The 25,887-nt window shown below is 37.8% G+C and overlaps 1 protein-coding gene and 1 pseudogene across 7 annotated transcripts in view; both read left to right on the top strand.

Moving 5' to 3' along the window:
• The window catches only part of LOC128099428 (contactin-4), a 1,007,148-nt gene that overhangs the window by 533,921 nt on the left and 447,340 nt on the right, over positions 1–25,887 (top strand). The gene's annotated exons all lie outside the window — the stretch shown is intronic.
• On the top strand, positions 384–24,455 carry LOC128098624 (tRNA N(3)-methylcytidine methyltransferase METTL6-like; annotated as a pseudogene).

The following is a 25,887-nucleotide window of genomic DNA, read 5'->3' on the forward strand; positions in this document are numbered from 1 at the left end:
TACTCTAATATCAATTTTGCATCAGTTTATCATTTACTCTTATTATGTCATAAACAATATTTTTGTTTTATTTATTTACCATCTGTAGTGGTAGGGTGTGTATCAAGGGCCTCACTCCTGTTAGTGAAGTCTTTACTACTATCCTATCCATCAGCCACATAGACATTGCTTTAATGTTGAACAGAGAGTCTAAGGCTACTATCTGACCAAAATGTAAACGTCTGTTGTTGTTGTTTTCAAAAGAAAGCCCAGTGAAGATTTAGTTTCTCCTTTACACTGAACAAATCTTGCTAGACCAATCCATGCACACAAATAGCTGTGCAATCAATGCTGCTTCTTTTGTGGTCCCACTCCTTTCTTTTTTTACTATGGTAAAGCGAGCAATGGATAAGGCAGAAGAAAGGCAAATAGACAGGTAAGTCAACTACTAAAACAATGAAACAAAGTAGGACAGTTAAAGTGAGTGGCAAAAAGACAATGGATGGTTGTTTCAAAGAGTTGAAGCTATCTTCTCTGGAAAAAGGAAAAAGAAAAAGAAATTCAACTTGAAATTAAGACAGATAAGGAACCAGCAGGTAATTCCAGAAACTGAGGGACTATATTTTCAGCTTTGGAAATAGATAATCAAAACCCCTCAAAACAGGAATGAGCTTGAAATATGACCTGTGAGGAAAGAAGACAACAAGGGAGTGCTAGCTTATGTAGGATTTTGTAATTCAGGGTAAACCAAGTATAGAGGGACATTATTACAAAGTTATCCATCAAGGTGACAGAGTTACTCGGTGGATGAGAAGTAGGAAACATGCTGTAAAAAAAAAATGAGCAAAGTACAGTGTACCTGCTTACTAGATGAAAAGGAATGATGGACAGGTGTGTGTATTAGTGTGAGTGTGTGTGTGTGTGTGTGTGTGTGTGTGTGTGAGTCTGTGTGTCTGTGTGTGTGTATAGATTTAGAAAGGTCAATTTGTAAAGTGCTGGCCTCATAACATGAGGACCAAAGTTCAGATCCTCATCACCCATGCGAAAAAGCCATGCACCTTTAGCACACACCTCTAATCCCAGAACTGGGAAGGGAGAGGCAAAAACTACCCCCCAGGTTTTGCTTGCCAAACAATCCAGCCAAATCAGTGATCTTTACATTCACTGAGATACTCTATGTCAAAGAAGAAAAAGTGGAGAATTATTGAGGAAGATATACATTGTCAACTTCTGGCTTACACACACACCCTATACATACACTGTAACTTTAGAAAGCTTTGAAGGTATAATGCTAAGAAGAAAGAAATGCAAGACATGGTTATATATGTTAACTTTTGTTTTAACATAAGTGTTGTAGGAGAATTATTTTCTGGGTTGAATGAAAATCAGGTGTATGGGTAGAGTCAACACACACAAGATGAAGGATCCTTTTTTGGTCTTAAGATCAAGATGCCCAAATGCCAAGATCACAGTTAAAAACAGCTGCCCTGGCTTCCAGGAAGACAACTGAGTCTGGAGAAAGAGATTTGAGAATCACTTGCATATAAGAAAGCAGAGAAGTACCCACATAAGTTTAATTAATTCCATGGTGTATTCTGAAGAGTAATTTGGATAACTGAAAATTGATGACTAGTTATTTATTCAAACATTTATCTTCAAATTTTGTTGACTACACTGTTACTGAGAAATTAATTGATTGCTCATGACAAGAAACAATGGCTCACTTCTTCAAAGTTTCCCTATAAAACAAAAAAGTTTCATATTATGAGTTTTGACTTGCCTTGAAAATTGTATTTGCATGTCACAATTTGAGGTTAGCAATAAAATTCTGTGCTTTTGCTTCATAAATAAAACAAGGACACCATTGTGAAATAGTCTATGCCATAATAATTAAGCTCTGAAACAAGGCAAGCATTACAGCCGTTTGTAACTGAGTATTGCATAAGTTGCTAATCAATGAAAAAAGTGACGAATTAAAAACCACCAGTCAGCATTTTGAGCAGAAGTTGGTGGCTTTCAGCTTAATTAAACTTTGCAGGTGTCAGTGATGATGCGATTGAATCTTTAATCTGTTTGTGCCTAAATCTCCCCAGATAATTTTAACATCTGTACATGTATAAAGCCCTTGTCTATTCTAAGGCAGGTAAGGGGATTTCAGAGACTTAAAACACTTTGCATTTTCTAAAGCCCTCCTCTTATCTAAATCATTGAGGTTTCTCTTGGATTAAGAAAACAGAATTAAATCATGATCTATTTCACCCATGAAACAACTCAGAAACCTGGGTACTGTCACTCAAATGCATGCATCATGAAATCACTTAAATATACACTTCAATGAGTTTCAGTGAATATACAGAGTACGATGGTATCCACCATATGATATGAATAAGTGAAGTTTGAAAGTTTGGACAGATGTCCTTATAATGGCAAAGTGAGCTAGGAGGAAAGCTAGGATGTGAGTAGCCTTTAGGGTTGGCCTTTAAAAGGATTGGTATGCCTTTTTTTGCTTCCAAGATGTTTCATACATCTGTTAAAGCTACCATCAAAAACTTGATTTAAGACAGGATAAACCAAGGATTTGGATTAATCTATTCTTTAAATAATGTTTAAATACCACAAATGCCTCTGTAAGAACATTACTTGGCAAAAGTTAAGACTTCTGGTTGCTAGAGCTGTCCTTTATTTTTTTTCTAGGAGTAGTTCTTTTATTGGGTGATGCAAAGATCAGAATGTCCCACATAGTGGCATGATATTTGTCATAATCTCTACTGTAAGTTGGTATCATTCTGAAAAACTTCCTTGAAAAGTGGGCAAACATTGACATTTAAAATAAAATAGATAGAAGTATAAAATATTTATCATATCTAGAACAAGAAATTATTTGCAATTTTCAAAACATGGATAGTAGTTTATTGATAATAAGCATAAAGAGCCATTATTCCTTTGTGCCAGGGACACACACACACACCACCCCATATATATGTATTTACACATATACAGACATACAAATATGTTTGTACATGTGTATACATATACATGTGGGTATTGGTGAAATTATTAAGGTCACTCCATGTAGTTAAAAGAGAAGTTTATTTTGTGGGGTAACTTACAAGTGAAGGGATAGGTAACAGGGTCTGGGAAAGGTGTGGTGCAGTCCAGCAGTGTTCTCTGGAGAACTCTGCTTGGTCTAGCTCTAGCATCCAGGGTGCAGGAACCAAGAGAGCCAGCGCATCCGGATCTCAGGTCTTCAGTGTCCTCTCTCAGCCCTGCCTTGTAGGCGTGACCGTTACCGAAGCCTCAATGGGGGTTGGAACTTTCAGGTCAAAGCTGGAATGGCTACCCACTACATGTGGGGTCTATATACTACTTAAATTGTGTATAGATCTCAGAACACATATAACACACATAGGTAAGGTAAACAACCTTATAGAATCATATTTCTATTGTTTCCAACCCACAAACTATGAAACTAAGACTCAGTGAACTTAAGTAGTTTTCTGAAGATGTTTCATGTAGTGACTAGAAGCCCTGTGAGGTTGAATGCAGGAACACAGGCTCCAGATGTCTTGTTCTTACTTGTGTCTCCTACTGGAAACTTTTTTATCAGTATTGCTCATACTACTTGGTTTCACTTGTTCATTATCACTGCACTACAGAAGTTTCACAAAATGTCCCAAACTAAAATACAGATCAGAATTTACTCTGAAATCCTCTCTTTAATATTTTTTGTTTATTTTCATCAACATTGGTAGCTATTTTTCTTAATATAATTATCTTTAGTAGTATCAATTTGAAACATCATAATTTCATTCGTCATTTCAGTTGAATGTAATTAAGTTGTATGTTTATATGACTGTTTCTTCATCCATTCATCTATTGGTGGACATCTAGGCTGGGTATGTATATTGTCTCTTGTGCATCAATAAATGTAGATATCAACCAATGTGTTTGTTAACGTATAGTTCTTTGGCTACAGACTCAAGAATGTTATAGCTTTGTCAAATGATAGTTTTATTTCCATTTTCTTGAGCATGCTGATTTCCATAGAGGCTTCACCACTTTACATTCCCACCAGCAGTGCATAAGTAATATCTCTCTCTCCACATCATTGTCAGAATTGGTTGCCATTTGTTCTCTCCAGTATAGCTATTCTACTGGGGTGAGATGGAAAACACTTTTAATGCACATTCCTCTGATGGCTAATGACATCAAATATTTTTTCAAATATTCATTGACCGTCTGTATTTCTTCCATTAATAACTCTATCAAATTCATTATACAATTTATAAATAACTTTTTTATATATAATTGTTAGAGTCCTTTCTAGATAAGTCAGGCTTAGACAAGTGTGTTTTCTTTTGTATGCAGAATCTGGATAAAAATAGGGGCAGGGGATGGAAGGTAGGAGAAACAACAGAGGTTAATGGAACATATATATATATATATATATATATATATATATATATATATATATTTCATGAAAGCGTGTGGTAGACTATTATTTGGGAGGCAAAAGTGAACCAATATAGGTGGTAGCAAATAGGACTAGAGAAAGAGGAAGGGGTAAATAACAACAAAGTAAAATGACACTATGTATAAAAACATCACAATGAATCAACCTTTCTACACCAAACAATAATTCACTTTTAAAATGAAAGTGATATTTTGGGGAGAGTGGGACTTGGAGGAGTGAAGGAATGAGAGTCTGCAGTCAGGTGTATGGTGTAAGAGAAGAATTTAAAAAAATGATAGTTTGTATAACAGGTAATTGCAGAAGACTGAAACATATCATGAACTATTGAACCAGTTGTCTGTTAAAATAGCGAATCTGCTTCTGTGAGTACCTCAGTAATAACAGGGAAGTTGCACTTGCCCCTCTACTGGGAGTTCCCTTTTACCTAATTATCTCATCTTAGGCTGTAAGCTCCGCTGTGGAGAGGCTATGTGGTTTTTTTTATGTTTGAATTATTGGCATCATTTATGGTTCTCCCTCTTACTTCAGAAGCTTGTATTACATTTCATGTGGAAATAAAATACACAGGGAGACATAATACTGTGTTTACCAAAAGAGTTGTCAAAAACATCAAATGAGATGAGAGAAATTCTGGTCTTGAGCTTTTGCTTCCCAGTGCACACTGACTATAGCTTCAGCTTCATGCCCCTTTTAGTAGCAATATTTATCAGTTCAAGGATGTAGGGACTACAGAAGAATTACACTGGGAATAGATACTTTCAAAAGAACAGCTTGAGAAATAGATGTAGAACATTCCGTTGTTCATCTGGAGGGAAAACATTCCCAGCATTCAGGTACACCTTTATTTTCTGTTTCTATTATCCCAAGTCTTTCAAAGTTGTTTAGCTGGGAGGGTGTGGCTGCTAGGTCATAATTATAAGATGATTGGCATCAGAAGAGCATTCCCTTCAGTCATGACAGAAGGTGAAGTCAGGTAGCATCTGGCTGTAGGGAGGCAAGCTACATGTTTCTGTATACTTTTCATAGTGACAGAAGAATGTTTCTCTTACTGAGTGTAGGACATGAAGGAGCAAGCTCCTTTTCTATGAAATGTTTTCTGTATTGATCAGACACTAATAACACACCACAGAAGATCAAGGGTGCAAGTACTTCCACCCTCTCAGCCAGTCTACAAAATGCTGTGGTGAATAAGCTTTGCCTTGTTCTTTCTCAACTATGCTCAGAATTTATGGCTTTAACCCTTTAAATATTTTAATCTCTTGTATCTAAAACACAGACTATGCCTATACCTTGTGCTTCCCTCCTTCCCATCACAAATAAGAATATCTCTGCAAATTTATACCTATGTAGGAACATGTGGGCCCTGGGCCCTTAGGAGCTGTGAAAAATTGGAGGTAAATCAGCCATTCACTAGATTATATTAACTTAAATCATTGATGCCAGGGAAGTGCCGGGCTACATGAAATCATTTCACTTCTCACTTAATATAACTTGCAGTGAGCTCCTCATGTGATAGTCATTTGCAACTACAGATACTCTCGTGGTTACTAAGAGTCTAGGGAAATCTAACTTGTGGGATAAGATGGCATCAAGTATCAACTCCATACCTTTGTTCTACTCATAAAAGATTCAGATGTAGAAAATAAATATTGCTGCCAGTTGAGTGTAATCCTTTATAATTGCTTGGATTTAAGTGAAGACCCTGTTTACACAAGAATGTCCTTGTAATGGAATAAGTAGGATATTAGAAATTTTGGAAACCTAATTTACATAGATATATGTATACTTCTGGATTCTGCAGCTGCCTTTCCTTCTCCGTTTCATTATCCCTATTTTGAAACAAAGCATTTTAATCTCTCTATACCTCTGTTCAATATTATGATTGTTGAGGCATCATTTTTTTTTGTGGTTTCTTTCCTGTGCTTTGAATGAAAAGAGATTATACATTTTAAAAGAATAAAACTTAATCATGAAATAAAACTGAGTTGGAATTTGGCTGTAAGAAGTACATATTTGAGCACATATGTGTGACTGGATCTTATCAAGACTTCATTTCATCCTCTATAAAATAACAAAAGTAGTACCAGTCTTATGAGGTGGTTTGGAAGGTTGAGAAAACTCCTGACAAATTCTTAACAGGTTGTTAGATCTATAAATTTCTCAATAAATGTTAACAGTTCCCTCTTCTCCCCCCATTTATCCTCCACTCACCACTAATGTATATAAAATGTAACATGCACCATGGCAACTGGTCTGAGTCTGCCTAAGCACATTACTGAAGGGAATTTTCCATTTATATGCATTTAATTTGCACATTTATAATCAACTTTTTTCTCAATAGGTTGTGATAGTAATTATACTTTACAAAATATTTTGTAAAAAAAAAAAATACTCCATATATATGGCTATTTGAGTCCAATTCAGGTTAAGTGTCTTGAAAGATTGACATCTCCTCAGGCATCTTTCGTTTGCCCTGGACAGTCCTGCACTAGGCCAGCATGGGATCTGACACTCTTGTAACATCAGGACTCTGGATCTACTCTGCAGAATTGAAGCCTCACTGAGTATTTGCATACAGAGAGCTCTCAAGAAGGGGCCTTTTGCTTGGTGGATGAGTGAGGCTGCTTGATTTCCATCTGACTTCTAATTGTTAAAAAAAAAATCCTTCTGTAAGAACATCCTTGTTCTACATGTCTGTGATATTTTCCTTCAAAATCTTCTGTTTTCTGTATGTACTCTACTTAATATGACAATGTGTGGCAATATAGTCTTTACCTTTTGATAAACAGTAACTTCCAGATGGAAATCCAACTAAAAGCATAAACTGAAAGCATAGCTCCCATTGGACAAGAAAATAGACTTCACTCTTCAGGGTACCACTGTTAGACAGGTAAATAAATATAAACAGTTACATTGGGGGATGTGCACAGAGTTTATTCCTCCTTCAGGCCAAATGATTTATTAGAGCCAGGATCATGATGGAGTCTGACGTAAAGACTTTAAAATACCTGAGGAGAACAAAGTGTATTCTTTTAAGTTTTTTCTTCTTTTAAGGTTTATTTATTTTTATGTGTATTGATATTTTTGCCTACATGTATGTCTGTGTGAAGGTGCCAGATTCTCTGGAACTGGAGTTACAGGCAGGTGTGAGCTGTCATATAGATGCTTAGAATCGAACCTGGATCCTCTTGAAGAGCAGCCTGTGCTCTTAACTACTGAGCCATCTCTCCAGTCCCTTAAGTTTTTGTTTTTAATGGAGAGAGGAGATAGGACAAAGGAGGGGTGAAAGGAGAAGAGACAAAAGAAAGAGAGGGGTGGAGGAGGTATTGTGCCCAAAGAAATAGATCCAAGGTCTATGGACAACAACAAAATTAGGCTAAGAGACATAGTGGTCTTTGAGGTCTAGGCTTAAACAGTTGTTTGGAAAGTCCTAAAGACATTTCTGGATTAGCGGCCTATGGAAAATTCCACAGAAGAGTTGCAGAAGTTAAAATCCGACTTACAAATTGAGTGTGTTCTTTCACTGCCTGCAACCTTCTCCTATGACTCTTTCTAGGAATGACAAGTTCTCCACTTCTATGACATGACACAAACATGATGGAAATCTTAGCAATACTAGAAAATTGCACAGAAGCCACATAACAAAATGCAAAGGTGGAAAGCCATTGTTGAGTCTTTAAAGAAACTTGACCTGATGTGGTATTAGAGAGCATTCATTACTTGAAAGACTTCTAATCTTTCTTTTAAATGAACTACAATTAGTAAAATGTGTTCAATTTTGACTATTCTTTGTTACTTCTGCATCCAATGGAAGGATTCTAAGAGTAAAGAATTGAAATGAAATAGAACAAATAAGTTTCAAAGTAAAGGAAATGATTAAAAAATGTACAACAAGTTGGTCATCATGGAGCAAATGTATTATTATTTATTTAATGTTTTTGTGGTTTTTTGATTTTTTTAATTTTTTTTTTATTTTGCAATACAATTCAGTTCTACATATCAGCCATGGATTCCTTTGTTCTTCCCCCTCCTGCCCCCTCACCTTCCCCCCAGCCCACCCCCCATTCCCACCTCCTCCAGGGTAAAGCCTCCCACTCGGACTGAGATCAACCTGGTAGACTCAGTCCAGGCAGGGCCAGTCCCCTCCTCCCAGGCCGAGCCAAGTGAACCTGCATAAACCCCAGGTTTCAAACAGCCAACTCATGCAATGAGCACAGGACCCGGTCCCACTGCCTGGATGCCTCCCAAACAGATCAAGCCAATCAACTGTCTCACCCATTCAGAGGGCCTGATCCAGTTGGGGACCCCTCAGCCATTGGTTCATAGTTCATGTGTTTCCATTCATTTGGCTATTTGTCCCTGTGCTTTATCCAACCTATTTAATGTTTTAATAAATGTCAAGCTTTTGGGGGAAAGCTATATGTGTTACATTAGATCTTTTCTGATGTAATCAAGATGGGTATTGATTTACCCAATTACAGATGAAACACCAGAGGCTCATAGAGCTCAGCACCTCATGCCCTATCACACAGTTGATATGAAAAGGTTAGGGTGTTCTGATTCAAAGCCAGTACCCCTAACAATCACATGATTTTGTGTGGGAAATAGGCGAGAGGCCAGTGAGTGGAGTATGTCACTGGTTTTTCTCTATTACCCAACATGCATTCTGCATATATACTTAGTAAAGTGTTATTTTGTTGTCTTAGCTACCAAGTAGTAAATAACTGCAAAGAAATGAGTGGGATAAAGAATCACGTCAGTTCCAGAGGGTAGATTGGCTGGCAAGTTTATAAATGGTGCAAAGCATTCTGGAAAGCTACTTCTCTGCTCATTGAAGCATGACAGAACCCTTTCATCTCCTGCTTAGTTAATGCTATGATGGGCTTGTGAACACTAAACAGTAACTGCTTCAGGTACCCTTTATTGAGACTCATTCTCTTTTATTTCCATTTTTACACTTATGTTTTCCTTTCTGATTTCCTAGCCTCTTGTTTTGCCCATTCATGGTCCATATATTTTTGTCATTTTAACTCCTCGTCTTGAAGCTCAGCAATCATTTCTGAGTTTTATGGATCACTGCACAGATATTCTGGTAGTGTGCTATTAATCCTTCTCCAACCACATGGCAGTTTTACCAAGACTTCAGGATAATATTCAGCTCTCCCCGTGGAACTTCCTCCTGCAGTGTAGGCAGGAGGGGTTTGGGAAGGTCAGAGGATAGGTAAACATAAATCAGGTGTGTGCAAACAAGCATGATGAATTCTAGTTCCCAAAGTGCTCTGCCTTTTGTCAGACTTATATATTGGGAGAGAGGGCTGTGTGAAATGAATGATGATCATAAAGTTATTCCCTGGTGAAAGAACAAGCATAGAAATAACTGCAGTGACACAGAAGCCTGGATACATCGAAGGCTTGAGAATATGGAGTGGAAAACAACAGTATCCCCAGCAGCTGGGATGAGGCAAGGAAGGCAGAAGGAGCAGCTTGGCATCTCCCAACTGAGAGACCAGATCAGTCACTAGGAGGTAAACTGGGAGAGTTTCTGTAAGATACAATACATCATGATGTCTTGACAAGGCTCACAAGTAGAAAAAAACAAAGCAAACACTTGGGTTCATTAATCATTCACTGAAGTTTAGTATTCCTTCAATTAAAATTAGATAAATATTAAATTGTGACAGGTTATAATGGCTACATAACCAATAGGAGTAACTGACACTCATATATCAATTTATTACAAATATTTTAAAGTATCATATGGTCACTACACTTAAACATTGCGGCTCACTTAACTTGTCATTAGAAACATTTATTATTATTATTATTATTATTATTATTATTATTATTATTATTATTATTATTGGGGGTAAATCCCAGAACTTGTACCTATTAGGCAAATACTCTATACCCCAAACTAGAACACACAAATGATTTTTCACGATATTTAAAATGTTTTTATAATTATACTTCTGTATAAATGCTTTCTTTTGTAATTCTACAGGTTATTTCATGCACTAAAAATATTATTCTAAGGAACAGGCACAAATCCAACAGAGTTTACTACTATCACCATTTTCCTAAACCAATATTGTTTCTAACTGTGTTCTAAATATTTATTAACACAGGTAAATGTAGCTCTCACCCCTTATCACGGAAGCTTTTTTGTGTATGAAGACTATTATGGAGATCTACAGCTGATAAAAATGCAGAGAATAAGGGACTGTGGAGTGTCCAACCACATTTAATACACCTTCAATAGAAACCCAACACCTAAGGTTCATGGGAAATTGTATAGCAGGAAGATTGTAAGAACCAGATGACCAGATTGCCTTTATTTAGGGTCATCTAGCAGTGAGAGGCAAAATGCACCTATGAAATCTGCACATTATGGCTGCCCAAATAAGGCTAGCATAATGACAATACCAGTTGGCATGCCAACATGGATAAGGGAAATTCTACATGACCTAATCCCTAGATGAAAATCTATAGGTGGTCAATGGCTGCTAAAAGGGAGAGAATTAGCTTCTTCCAGGGATGAGCTCCTACATAACCGTGGAAACACATACATATGAGGATTTATAACTGAACACAGTTGATTGCAAATGCATGTATGCAATTGTGTGTGCGTGCATATGTGTGTAATGGTATAAATAAAGAAAATATCATAATTTGGGAGAGAGAAGTGGTAAACACAGGAGGAGTTTGAAGTGGAGGAAGAAATGATATAAATGCAGTGCTCGTGTGTGTAGTTCTCAAAAAATATCCATAGGTTTCAATAGAGTACAAAAATGATCCAGAGAAGAATAATTTAAGACAGCTTGTGGTTTTCACCTTGAGATCCAACTTTGTAAAGATTTAAAACCTTTCAAATTGCTTCAGGAAAAAAATCTGCTTTGATAAATTCAATATAGGTCATATTGGCAACAGTCACTATCTACCATGAGCAAATAATCATGTATGACACTGGGGAGATAGTTCAGCGAGTAAAGAGCTGGCTTTGCTAGCATGAGGACATGGTTCAGATCTCTAGAACACAAGTAAAAGATGGGTGTCCTGGTATAGCAGGTGCCTGGGTTTGAGATCAGGATAGAGTGAGACAAGCGAACCCCGGAGCCTTGCCGGTTAGGTAGCTTCACTGAAAAGGCAGCCTCCGAGTTCAGACAAAGACTTGACTCAAAAATGACATGGTGAATGATTAAGAAAGAGACACTCAGTGCCAATCTCTGGACTCTGAACATACATATAGGAACACATAGCTGTATACACACATGTACCCACATAGAACACACCACATCCACAATTTACAATATACTAATGATTTGACAATAATACCTTAACTCTCCTGGCCAACCCTTGTAGCGTAATGTGGAGCCCCAAGCAGAACTACAGCACAATGTTGATTCCTCAGCCCGCTTTCTTTTCCTCTTGGCTTATACAGAGAGAGGTTTCATTAGGATTGATTTTGACCCAGCAGTTGAAATTCCAGGGTCTCAATTTTAGCTTCATTTTTTAAATTAACGGTGTGACTGGATAATTGTTTCCTCTGTAAGCCCCAGTTTCCTCATTGAAAAAGTAGGAATAATAAGGTACTTACCTCACAGGGTTATGGTATGAGCTAAATGAAATAAAGAATGAAGATGATTTAAAGCACTAAATGCTTAATAAGTTCTGAATGTGTCATCACTGATATTGTCTTCTGAGCACAGACTAATTGTATACTTCATGAAAATTGTGGGTCATCACTGTAGCCACCCTCCTGAGAGTCCTTGAAAACTCTCTCTCTCTCTCTCTCTCTCTCTCTCTCTCTCTCTCTCTCTCTCTCTCTCTCTCTCTCTCTCTCTCACTTACCTGTCTTTCAGGAAGACATATGAGGGGTCTTCTGTGACTCAGAGCATCCTGATTCCTTCCTCATATGATGGCTTATTTTCTAATCATCCTGTTCTCTGTTTAAATTATTTTCAGCATTCCATCAATATGTGAGTGCTTATAAATCATGCATAAGACATCAAGAAGAACATTATAACACTTTAAGCAAATCGTCCTTAACGTTGCAATTTCTAGAACATTCTTCTTGAATCCTATTCTTGTCTGTCCTCTCAACCGAAACTCCTAATAGTATCATGAATATTGTTTTCATTATTTCACTGCTTGCCTTTGCACTTTTGTCATACCACTCTCCTTATAGTTTGTGTAAATGAAGTTACACAGAATTCTGACTTGCTGCTACATTCAAATTCTTGAGATGCAGCCATGCGGTTAGAACTGAATCAGATGCACTCAAGTTTTGTTTATCTACCATTATCCCTTTAATAAATATAACATAATTTATTACCCACTTCATGTTTTTGAAATGTGTGTATTTATGTGTGGTGTCAATGTATTTATGCATGTTTGCACAGGTGGGCTATACATTTGTATGTGCATACATATGTACTGGCATGAATGTGCTGGTGGGATGTGTGCACATGGATGTGTAGGCTTGAGATTGACATTGAATGTCTTCCTCAGTCAATCTCCAACTTGTTATATATTGAGGCAAGATCTGTCACTAAAGACAGCATTTATCACTTTGGCTAGTCTGGCTAGAGAGCTTTCTCCAGGGATAATCTGTCACTATCCCCTGATCATTGGGATTACTATTGGGAAAATCCTCTTGGATTTTCACTTAGGTTCTGGGTATCTCAACTCTAGTCCTCACATCAACACAAGTGCTTACCCCACTGACCCACATCAGCTCCAGACAGCCATTTACTGTGAACACCATCATGCATGTCTCTTGCTATACCTGACTGAGAAGTAGCATTGACATATCATTTGATTATTGGGGAAGTCTTCAACTTCCCCAAATATATAATTAAATTGCTTTTTATGTTATTATTCTTGTTACACTCTTGCTATCAGTGTCCAGTTTTTTTTTTAGTTCTTTCACATCCTTGCTAGTACTCTATATTTTGTATTTGTCCATCAATTGAGCTTGAAATATTTGTTTGATTTTAAATAACATTCATATTCCTTTATTGATTAGCTAGTTCCCTTCTGTGCACTGCCTATTGGTGTTGTAGTATCTCTTTTCAGGATTGGTTAGACTCTCCTTACTTTAGGGTATTGTGTAATACAGATATTATCTTTAAGCAGTTCTGTCCTCTCCTAGCTTCTCTTGGTCTTATTCCACTCTTCAGAAGAGTGGAAATTCTTAATTTTAAATAAATGAAACTCTGAAACTTTTTCCTTAGGATTGTGCTTTGTGTCTTTTTTTTTTTGATCCCAAAATCTATTTTTTTTCCTCTTAGAAGTAAACGGACCATATATACCTTGTTGTATCTTTTAGGAAGAAATAGTCATTCAAGAAAAAAGGGTTTGACTTGGCTTTGAAGAAGTGATTGTTGTTACATAATTAATCTACGGCTAAACTATTATTAAACTCCCAAAATTTAGACATATGTTAAACTAACAAAAGTATGAGTTCCTGTGGTATTTCCATCTGATTTAACTTAAGATCTATGGTTATTTTGTTTTGGATCAAAAGGACTCTATTCTAGGATAGAAAAGTAGTTGCCATGGAGAAACAGTATATCTGAGCTTCTACATCTGGATAGCATTTTTTACATTTTCCATGTCACAGGGGTGTTATTTAAATGTGATATATAATAGTATATCTGTGTTTCGTGTTATAATCTTATTACTCATTCTGTTCATAGTCTATTTGCTCAAATAATCTATTTGGTTCTTACCCCCCCATCTACTGAATATTATTTGCCTTGTAATTCATCCTTTTAGCCTGAGTGTGCTATGAGGGTGGGTTGATATACCCAAACACTCCAATCTAACTTAGCTTGGGGGGTTTTAAAAGATGGTAAAGCCACATGAAAGCAGCCTGAGATGAGTTGGACACCTTAAGGTGAAGGCACAGACTGAATATTGCATCTTTGTAGGGAGTGTAATTGTAGCACAAATCTTAAAAGTTCTTATTAATAAAAAACAAACCTGAAGCCATGTATTGGGGTGAATGCTGGAAGATCAGAGAAGCAGAAAAAGCCACAGTCACCTCACCTCGCCAATTCCTCAGCTAATCCTGTTTCCTCAGACTGGAAGCCTCTGAGTCCTCATCCAGAATGAATCTCAGCTGAACTGTTGTTCAAAAGCCTAAAAGCTTAACCAGGCTCTAGTTCCTCGTCCTCAAATCTTAAATAGCTTTCTGCTTCCTGCCATCACTTCCTGGGATTAAAAACTCTGGTTACCACACCTAGCTGTTTCCATTGTGGCTTTGAACTCACAGAGATCCAGACGGATCTCTGCCTCTGGAATGCTAGGATTAAAGATGTGTGTGCCACCATTTTCTGGCCTCTATGACTGTCTAGTGGCTGTTCTGTTCTCTGACCACAGATAAATTTATTAGGGTGCATGATATATTGGGGAATACAACATCACCACATGCAATTCTTTTCATACTGTTAACATGTAGTCGATGGCTTAAAAGCATGCTTTGTTAGGCTGGAGAGATGGATTCGTGGTTAAAGCACTTGTTGTATAAGGAATAGGTTTCAGATCCCCAGAACCCATGGAAATGTCAGGTTGGGTAAGGCAGCACACCTTTAATTCCAGCATCAGAATGTGGAGACAGGAAATCAGCTGGCTAGCAAGACTAGCCCTATCATTAAGCTCTGGCTTTTATTGAGAGACCCTGAATAATCAATGAATAAGGTGTAAGAACAATCAAAGATGATTGCTGACATCAACTTCAGGCCTCCACATGTAATGGTACAGAGATACATGTGCACCCACACACATGTGCCCATGTGCATGCACACACATGTACAGCATATACACAAAGAAAATGAGAAAGTAGAAAAAAAATGTCCTCTATTAAGGTGAGAGCTACTTAGTTCTGACTTATGTTCTATGAATTCTTCTATACTAATTCCACTCACTTTTAGCATACCATCTCATTAAGTTGTCACATTTTCTTAAATATGTTTGATCCTTTCTTAATCTGCTGACCATGGGGTAGCAGTAGACTGTTTACCACAAAGTTCTGTCATCTGTTTGAGTTACATTGCTATTAGGTCTCATGTGTCTTACTCATTTTTATTTTCAAAAATATATTGGAGCTTATTAATCTAAATTAATCCACTGGGAATTTTAAGATTATTATAATATCTAATATATTAATTTTAATCAAGAATATTGGTTTAGTTTTTCCATATTTGTAAAGTGCTACTTACCATGTTTTCTGCCCTTGTTGAAGTCTCCTGGGCTTGACATTTTGTGTATATATTGGTAAGGGATTGACTTTATGGTATAATTTGGGAGGTGGCTGAAAGGCCCTCTGTATTGAAATGTTGCTTCTTTACCTGATGAAGACCTTGAGTATCACTAGCTGTTGCTTCCTAAGTGGCTTGAACCATCTTCCCTCCAGCCCTTCCTGATAAAACACAAGTGGCATCAAGAAGACTTCTGGCAGTATGATGGGTTTAGTCAGTATGCTTCACAGCTAAAATGAGTTCATTCTGTGCGTTCCAAGGTACCATCCCAGCTAAGTGAGAATTTCACAGCAGAGAAGGCTTGTGAAGTTCTGGGTAGTGGGCACTTAGTCATCAGGAAAATGGTGTACAAAGAGGAAAGGTCACACCTGGGATTTGGGAAACTAGAATAGGAAACATTAAGAAAAATGTCTGGGAGACCTACTTTGCTCTGAACTTGGGTGTGAAAGTAAATCTGTAAAAGTTTTGATTCATGAGGATAATTTTGTTATTCAAGATATGATGTAATAGATTTCTAATGTACCTGGGTATCAGTCTAAGTGACTATTGAGAGAATTTCCAAATTTCTCTGATTGTCATCAGTAGACAGTGATGAAGTGGATTTTTTTTCCTCCGTGACTTTATCAGTGTCAGTGAAATGAGAATAAATCTCTCTCTGCTCCCAAAGTGGAAAAAACTCAGATCTGAATCTTCAGAAATCAGTCGAACACCCTGCAGTTCTGTGTCTGATTTGAAGACAGTGGCAGTCATGTTTCTAAAAGAATACTAATCTTGTGGTCAACTTGAAACTGGACAGCACCAAAAATTTTATATTTCATTCAAAAAAAATTTCCCACCTCTGAATTATAAAAATCTAGATGTAGTTATTTTTAAATAAAGAACTAGAGTAATCTTAAAAAGTAAACCTATAAGATAATATTCCTTTCTAAAAATTTCCCTAGCACCAGGTTTCTCTCTATCCCCATGATATCTCCCTCTATCATGGTATCTCATTTACTGCTTTCCCACTCCATCCCTGTTCCAGCTCAACCATCCCATTCCCTTATGTTCTCATCCCCTATCCCCTACCCAGAGAGAAACCCTGTGCTAGGAAAGTTGTCAGGAATCCCCAAGGATGACCCCAGCTTGGACTACTAGAAATAGTGGAGAGGGTACCTGAACTGAACTGGCTTACCCCAGTGATCAGACCAGGGAATATCCTGACTGTCATCACAGAGCTTTTCTCCAATGACTGATGGAAGCAGATGCAGAGATCCACAGCCAATCACCAGGCAGAGCTCCAGGAAGTCCAGTCAAAGAGAGAGAAGAGGGATTCTATGAGCAAGTGCATCAGGATCATGATGGGAAAACCTGCAGAGATGACCAAACCAAACTAGTGGGAACTCTGAAAGGTGGATCAATGACTGTGGAACCTTCACAGGACTGGACTAGGCCCTCTGCATGGCGAGACAGTTGGGTAGTTTGATCTGCTTGGGAGCCCCCCTGGCAGTAGGATCAGAATCCGTCCCTGGTGCATGAGTGGGCATTTTGGAGCCCACTGCCTATGATGGGGCACCTCATGCAACCTTGAGGCAAGGGGAAAGAGTTGGAATTGCCTCTACTGGATATATCTTCTCATGGGAGACCTTGACTGCTTGTGTGGGGGGCAAGTGGGGGTTTGGGAGGAGAACGTTAGGGGGCAGGGGGAAGGAAGAGGGGGATCTTTGATTGGTGTGTAAAATGAATGAAGAAATTTTCTTAATAAAAAAATATTTTAAAAAACTTTCCCCACTGTGACTAATACAGTAACTGTGATACAGGTAAAATTGGGGTTCCCTCTTGGGGTTCTTAGTCTCAATAAAATAACTCAAGAGTGGACTCTAACAGGAGCTCAAGAACAATTTCATTTGAGTCTCAAAATAAAAAATCCAAGGGAAAGCTCTAGCAGATGCCTGGAGGAAGACAATGAAGGAGAGTAAGAGAAAGACCACGTGTGAGCTCACATGGAGACCAGACACGAGGCAGACAGACAGTCACATGGTAGGAAGAGAGGCCATGTGTGAGCCAACATGGAGATCAGTCATGTGGCAGACAGACAGTCACATGATGGGGAGAAAGGCTTTAGAGAAGGAGTGATGTAGCTCAAGATGTTGATAAGAAAACCCAGGATTCAGGAAACAATGCTTAGAAAACACAAAGAAAAAAACTGTGTTTCTCTGAATAACACAGAATTGTGGGCAAACTTAGAATGCTACAAGGCTATTGCACTAGGGGCAGGAGCTCTGGGAAGGAAACTGTTCTGTATATCATTAAAGAGCTAATTATTCCACCCATCTCTTTGGCATGGTTTAAGATGAACCTGCTTTCCTAGGAATGGTCACTTACTAAAATGACCAGGCACAACTGAAATATTAGGTTTCCAGACAGACAAAAGATTGTATCCTTTAACCAGTTTTTCACTCTATCAACTAATTGTTAGAATAAGAATACAACTGTGCCTACTGTATGAATTCATAAACATTTAATTTTGAGCAATTATGTGAAATTTTGGCTAATAAAAATTATCTAAAATAAGCTTCGGTTACAGATTGAAGTGTATCGCCTACCAACTTAAATCTCTAGCCCAAAATATGAATGTATTTGGAGACAGGACATTTAAAGGGGAAATTAAAGTTGAATGAGGCCATAGTATATGGCTATAGCCTATCCTGAAGACAAAATACACCAAAGATACACAGAGATAAAAAGTTTTATAAGGACGTGAACATTTAAGTCATGGAATTTAAATTCATCAATGAATGGCATCAAAACCTCAAACCTTGTGGTAGTAATAGTAGAATGTATATGTATATATGTATGTGTGTAGATAGCCATGTACAATGTGTGTGGAAGCTATAGGACAGCATGGGGAAGTTGATTTTATCATTCTAACATGTGAGTCCTGGGCTTGAACTTAGTTCTTTAGCCTTGGCAGCAAGCACCTTTATAAGCAGAGCCATTTCGCAGGGCCACATCTGGCAATTCTGTTAGCACTTAGTATATACTAACCAAGTTTCAAGATCTCTATGCTTAGTAGTTCTTCTAACATCACACATACTAGAGATTATCAGTGGCTTTGTTTTGGGTCATTGAAATAAAGTGAATTGTCCAGCTCAAGGTTGTTATGCCAACACAGGTCAAACCAGGATTTAAAAAAGAACACTGTCAACCACAAAGCTACACCATCCTAAGTATTTAAGCAGTGATTGCTGATAATGGCTAAAGAATTGCAAGTGATAAATATATATTTGATTTAAGATGTACAGAATCTGGGTAACAAAAAGGATGTACATTGTTTATTTTCATCATCTAAAGAATGTTTTATGATACTGAAATCATTAGTCATTTGAAATTGGGGGTCCATTTTTAGAAGCATTTTTTAGTCATCCATCAAGACTGGCACCACAGTTCAGACCCCTAGTACTGCTCGCACAGACCCAAGGTAACCTTAGTAGCCAGCCCCTTTCCAGAAGGAAGAGTGTAGAATAATCACTGCCTTTGCCTGCTCACTAGACATTGTTTCCTCCTGTCAGTTTGCTTTGTGGATAATCTCCTAGAGTTCTTTATCATACCTTACAAGTTATATTCAGTGATATGATCCCAAGTTCTGTGTCTGCACATATTTAATACACAGACAAGTCAGTATATTGCCTAAATAAGCTTTGAGGATTTTCCACAAACACATTGATTTCTCCCTTTTACAAAAAAGATCCAACTTGATTTAGGGGGTTAAATTCACTGTAAAAATGAAATGTAACTTTTCACTAGAATGAGATTTTTATAATGTCTTCTTTTATATTAAATTTGTTAGTGGTAATGATGTAATTGTAAAAACAGTTGTATCAGAGACATCATATTAGCAGTCATCCAGACCTAGAGCCTTTAACAGACTAAGAAAATAGAAGCATTGTGTTCATAACATTGCTGGTATGAGGTTAATTCAAAAAGTCACTGGGTCTTTGCTCTTGACCTCAAAATCTACCCTTCACCCCCATGAGAAAGGAGAAAAGGGAAAATAGATTTGCTTTGTCACTCTCTGGAAATAAAAGGTGAAAATGAGATACTCAGAATTAAGTAATATATTGGAAACACATTTTTTTCTCTTTTCAGTCCCATTTCCTTTTGATCCTGTTGATAGTGTAGGTAAAGAAATGCTTTTCTGCTCTCTACAAATGATATCCTACCCCCTTGCAATCATTATTTTTCATGAACAGATGAACACAGTGGATGGGAAATGATTTAAATTGTTTCTGAGTTCTTTGGAGGGTCTCATGCAAATTCATTAGTAACTCTGGAACTGTCTAGTATGCATTTAAGTAATGAAAAATGTATTAGTTTCACTACACAAATGTATTAGCTTCCACTCTGTAGTTAAATGAAAAATGTATTAGCCTCTATGTATCAATGTATTATCATTCACTCGGTGGCATATTCTCTTAGATGACTTTCCACAGATCTAGTCAGTAATACAAACACTGCTTAAAGACTCAATGCTGGAGAACTGTATTCTTTAAAAACATATTCTTAAAAACATTAAATTTTTTTTGTTTCTAAAATAAAATCAGTGGTAGCTTTGTGTAGGATGCTGCTAGAGGTAGACACCTTAATCTATGAATAATTATACTCATTAACCTTGAGATATATTATTTTAATTCAGAATTAGGAAAAAGGAGAGATGGCTCAGGGGTTGAGAGCACAGGCTGCTCTTGCAAGACCACCCAATTTTTTTTTTCCCCTTGGTTTTTTTTTTTTTTTTGGTTTTTCGAGACAGGGTTTCTCTGTGTAGCTTTGCGCCTTTCCTGGAACTCGCTTTGGAGACCAGGCTGGCCTCGAACTCACAGAGATCCGCCTGGCTCTGCCTCCCGAGTGCTGGGATTAAAGGCGTGCGCCACCACCGCCCAGCTCAAGACCACCCAATTTTAATCCCGAGCAACAATATCGTGGCCCAAAATCATCTTCAAGTTCATTCCAGGGGACCTGATTGCCTTCTTTTGCCCTGTGCTGGAACCATGAGCAACCATGGTGTACATATATACATGCACTAAAACATCCACACACATAAAAATAACAAACTTTCAGAGTTGGGATTGAAGAATTTTCCAAAGAAAAGGCATGGCATTAACTGTTCAATTATTGGAGGGAATCAATTTTTCAGTGAGTAAATATGGGTCTGCAAGACACAGATCTCTGAGCCCTCTGGAAAGTGTTGATTTTTCCATTAGTCATTTTATTTTTCTGGTAGACAATATGGCTGTACTGCATTTAAACTAAAACCCATTCACTCTTTATGTACCGATTCCAGTTCTTTCACCCTGAGTAACTTCAAGTCTCCTCTTTCCCACATTCCTTTGAAAATTAGCTTGTTGAATTTGTTGGATTAATCTGAAAATCTTCAAACAAATATAAAAATGATAATAATAATAATGATGATGATGTGGAAAAAGTCAGGACAGTATGTGCTGTGTTTGGATACATCCCCCGAAATTCATGGGTGGAAATTGAAAGCCCAGCACTGAGAAGAGGACCCTTAAGAAGTGACTGCTACATATGGGCTCTGCTTTCATAGGCAAACTGCATCATTATGGTAGGAAGGAGTTTATTTCTGTAAGACTCGTTCGTCTACCCTCTTCTGTAGCCCATGTCCGTGTGTCTTACATGCTCTTTCTCTTCTTTCTTCTGCCATGGACTGACACAGCAAGGAGGCCTTTACCATATAGGACCCTGCATATTCCATTTTTCAAATCTATAATATGCAAATTTTATTTGTTGTAAATTACCCTTTCTTTCTTGTTGTTCTAAGAAGGTAAAATGAACTCAGATAGAATGATATAGTAAGTTTTAATTTGATACTGAAGTATTTTATGATTTTTTTCTCTTACAAGTTTTTCTAATGATTTTTCTCCTGTCATTTTTTTTCTTGTTAAATAGTATTTTGAAAAAAATAATAATATTTAATGAGAGGGAAAGGTATCCTGTCAGTGCATATATGCATTCACTTTCATGAATCCTTGTAATATGTTTCCACCATAAGTACTGCTTTTTTCACAATGAAATAACCAGATCCCAATTCTCTGCTCCTCTGTCCTGCAATTAATTTTGGAAACTTCCATAGGCATGACATATATGCATAACAGAAGGACTTGATACTTGAAGGCACCACTCAGCATCTGCTATACTCCTTTCCCACTCAGTTTCTTCTGGCGTGTTCAGAGCTTGCTTAAGTCCAGAATCTTGACAGGAGCTGCCAGCCCTCATCAAGAAAACGGGGATAAGCAAACTCATCTATATCTGTGTGCTCCTGAGGCATCAGAATACACTCTATCTTTTCTCCATACTCTTTTTCTGAGCAACATGGTGTGTCTATTAAAATTAGGCTTAGAAGACAAAATGTTTAAAGCCTTTAGAGACTGCACAATCATTTTGCAAAAGACTTACACCATTGTAGAGATTGTCTTACCTCAAATGAAATAAAATAACAGAAATTGCTTATCCCCACACCATATGAATTAACTCGACAAGAAGTAGTTTAGGAAAAAAATAGTCTTTCTTAATGCATCTTGTTACTGGGCAACATGCAAACTCCCCAGTGACTCACATTTGTTTATTGCATTATAACTACTCCCTCCTTTCATATCAACAATTGGAATGCAAACAAGCTTATAAATCCTAACAGGATCACAAGCATAGGCTTTTATAAGTATCAGATTTTATGGATGCTATTTCCATTTCCATTTCATTTGAAGGACAAAGTAAGATTATCTCAGATATGGTTGTTTTAGAAATAGTAGTACTCCCATACATATATTTATACATACATACATGCATACATATATTATTAAAGCATTTTATGTATTTCTTGACAGTTCAATACATATTACAATGTATTTTGATCATATACATACCTGTTTCCCCTCTCCCTCTCATCCTGCCCCATCCAAAAAGTGGCCTCTCTCACCTTTGAGTCATAGATGGATAGATAGATAGATAGATAGATAGATAGATAGATAGATAGATAGATATTATAGAGTCCACTAGTACTGCCTATGTGTACATGGGCAACCTGCCTGTAGCCACACCCCATCCCAAGCAATTATCATTCACTAATAGTTCCTTAACTAGTGCAGGGTCTTCAAGACTCCCTCCCCATCAAATTGCATCAGATTTTAATCATTTGTAAATATAGTGTGTCATTTGCAATTACTTTAGATAGAGTTTTAAAATTTTTTTGACAAGCTGCTATCCTCTTTTGGTTTAATTCTAAAGTAAGCAGTTGTTCATATTGTGTAAACTGCCTCTATTGTGAGGTCTTTGAGGAGATACATTGACCTCCTTCCCCGCTTATCGCCAGCTTGTCTGATTGCCTCCTGTAAATCACCGATTCTTAGCTGTCAGCTTGCTTATATTCTTGACTGAAGCTTCCCCTAGGTGTGCGACTGATTGCCTTCCTAACCTCTGATCACCGCTAGACCTGTCCTTTCATTCTCACGCCTATCACTGCCTAGATTGTTTCATTGTTGTGGTTGTTTGTTATTTCATTGTTGTTGTTTTGTAGTTTTTACTTTTGTTTGTTTGTTTGTTTCACTAAATGTTTACTCCCTAGTTACAGAAGTTTCTCGTACCAATTCATCCTCCAACACTTAATGTGACCTTGGCTACACGTGGAACTAGTGCCTAGAATCAAAACGCATTGCACTTTTAAACTATCTGACCTTGAGCAAATTGCTAATCCCTTCATCTATAAAATCTGCCTCTAGGTGGATAGATTATAGGTCTTTAATAGGGTTCACATATAAACTCCAAAGCTTAGGGCACAAACATTATCAGAGTTTAACAGATGCTAACACCTGTTTTCTCCTTGTCTGGACTGCCTTCCGGCTTACAGGAAAACAAATTACCAGTCCCCTCTACGTTGGTGCTCACTCTCATTTGCCTTCCAGTTCCCATCTCAGTCTAGACTTAAAACCTCTCATGTTAAATAGAGGAAGAAAACTGGGAGGAGAGAGCTAGGAGCCAGAGAAGAAGGAAGACATCAGGGGCCAGCCACACAGCCACACAGCAAGCCATGGAGTAAGACAAAATCCTTTATATAACACAGAGAGATGTAAAGTATTCCAGTGTGACCTCACTAGAGATGACCTCCTTGACCATATCCCACCAGAGTCTGTGGATGCTGTCACATTGATCTTTGTGCTCTTAGCTGTTCACCCTGAGAAGATGCACCTTGTCTTACTAAATGTGTACAAGGTATTAAAACCAGGCAGAAGTGTCTTGTTTGGTGACTATGGGCTGCATGACCATGCCATGCTTAGGTTTAAAGCTGGAAGCAAACTTGAAGAAAATTTTTATGTCGGACAAGATGGAACCAGATCCTATTTTTTTTACTGATGAATTCCTGACGCAGCTCTTTGTGGACGCAGGTTATGAAGAAGTGGCGAATGAGTATGTGTTTCGAGAAACAGTGAATAAAAAGGAAGGCCTGTGTGTGCCACGAGTTTTCCTTCAGAGCAAGTTCCAGAAGCCTCCATGGGACCCAGACCCCACCCCTGACTCTGCTTCACTTGGAAGAGAAGAGTTTTAAACTAACATAGACTTTTGTATTCTGAATTTTTAAAATTACATGCATAATTTTTGTATTAAAAACAAATGAAAACTAGGAAGATGGCTTAGCAGTTAAAATGTTAGCTATGCAAGCCTGACCACCCAAGTGTGACCCCAGGAATCTGTCTAGGAAAACAAAGATGGGGGCTGGAGAGATGGCTCAGTGGTCAAGAGCATTGGCTGCTCTTGCAGATCACCTGGGTTGATTCCCAGCACCCACATGGCAGCTTACAGTCATCTGTAACTCCAGTCCCAGGGGATCGTTGGGAATGGAATGCCCTGTTCTGGCCTCTTCAGGTGGTACACAGACATACATGCAGGTAAAACACCCAAATTAAAGAAAAAAAAATCCAGGTTTGGCAATTTGAATCCATAATCCCAGCACTCCTACCTCAAGAAAAGCAGAAAGAAGAATCATCTGGAAGCTCCAGGACCAGCCAGCCAGGAGTGTCCTGGGGCAGAGAAGAGACAAGAGACCTGGCCTCAGAAAGGTGGAGGGTGAGAACTGACTCCTGGGACTTGTTCTCTGACCTCCACATGTGCACAAATGAATAAATGAACAGTGAGTGTATGTGTGTGTGCACATAGAAAAACCAAAGTGTAAGTCGGTCCTGAAAGTCAAGTTCTGTGGTTTATCTGTGTCATACAATTCTCTTTCCACAAAGGAAAGCAAGGAGCCAAGTGTGCAGATACAAAAAATCAGTGTGCAAATCGAGCATTTGATAATAAATACTTTAAAGACAATTCTTTAGTCTTACCAATTAAAAAAAGAAAAAAAACCTTCTCATGTTGTTTGGGTACTCTGATCATAGTCATGCTTTGTCACTGGCCTCATATTCTATTTCCTTGGCCCACAATGTTCATGATCCTGCTCTTCTCTGCCCCAGCACAGCTGGAGCAATAAAATCTTTTCATTTAGTAGAAAGTGATCACAAGAGAAAAGGATGAGATGGAGAAAGAGAGGGCAATGGAATACATGTGACTTGACAGTGACAGGCAGGATGGGAGACTAATTGGAGAGAGAAAAGGGACTAATAGGAGGGAGGTAAAGTCAGGAGGAAGAAGAAGAACAACTATATATATATATATATATATATATATATATATATAAAATGAAAACTGTTGCTCATGCCTCTCACTCTCCCCTCTACTGTTCTGTTATTTGCCTCTGAATTTTTTCCCCAATAATCTTTCTATAGGTGATTCACTGCCATATTTTTTTCTTTATGTCTCTATACTATTTCACTTACCATATTGTCTGCTTCCAGGATGACCTGTGTGGAAAATGACAGAATTAAGCAGTATTCCATATGTGTGCATCACAGTTCCTTTAGCCATATGGACCCTGTCGTTGTTTTCTTGTCTTATCTTTTTATTGCACCTAACATGCTGTGAACATGGGATGACACTATCTTTTCAACATGGTGATTTTATTTCCTTAGGAAGTATGCCTAGAGATGAGTTTTCTGGGTCATGTGAGAATTCTAGGACTTATCATTTTAACTATGTTAAATGTTCCAAAGCCATTTTACAGACGATTTTTGCATATGGAAACAA

The sequence above is a fragment of the Peromyscus californicus genome, unplaced genomic scaffold, assembly GCF_007827085.1.
Source record: "Peromyscus californicus insignis strain IS unplaced genomic scaffold, ASM782708v3 Scaffold_6__1_contigs__length_162567912, whole genome shotgun sequence".
In the NCBI taxonomy this organism is placed as follows: Eukaryota; Metazoa; Chordata; class Mammalia; order Rodentia; family Cricetidae; genus Peromyscus; species Peromyscus californicus.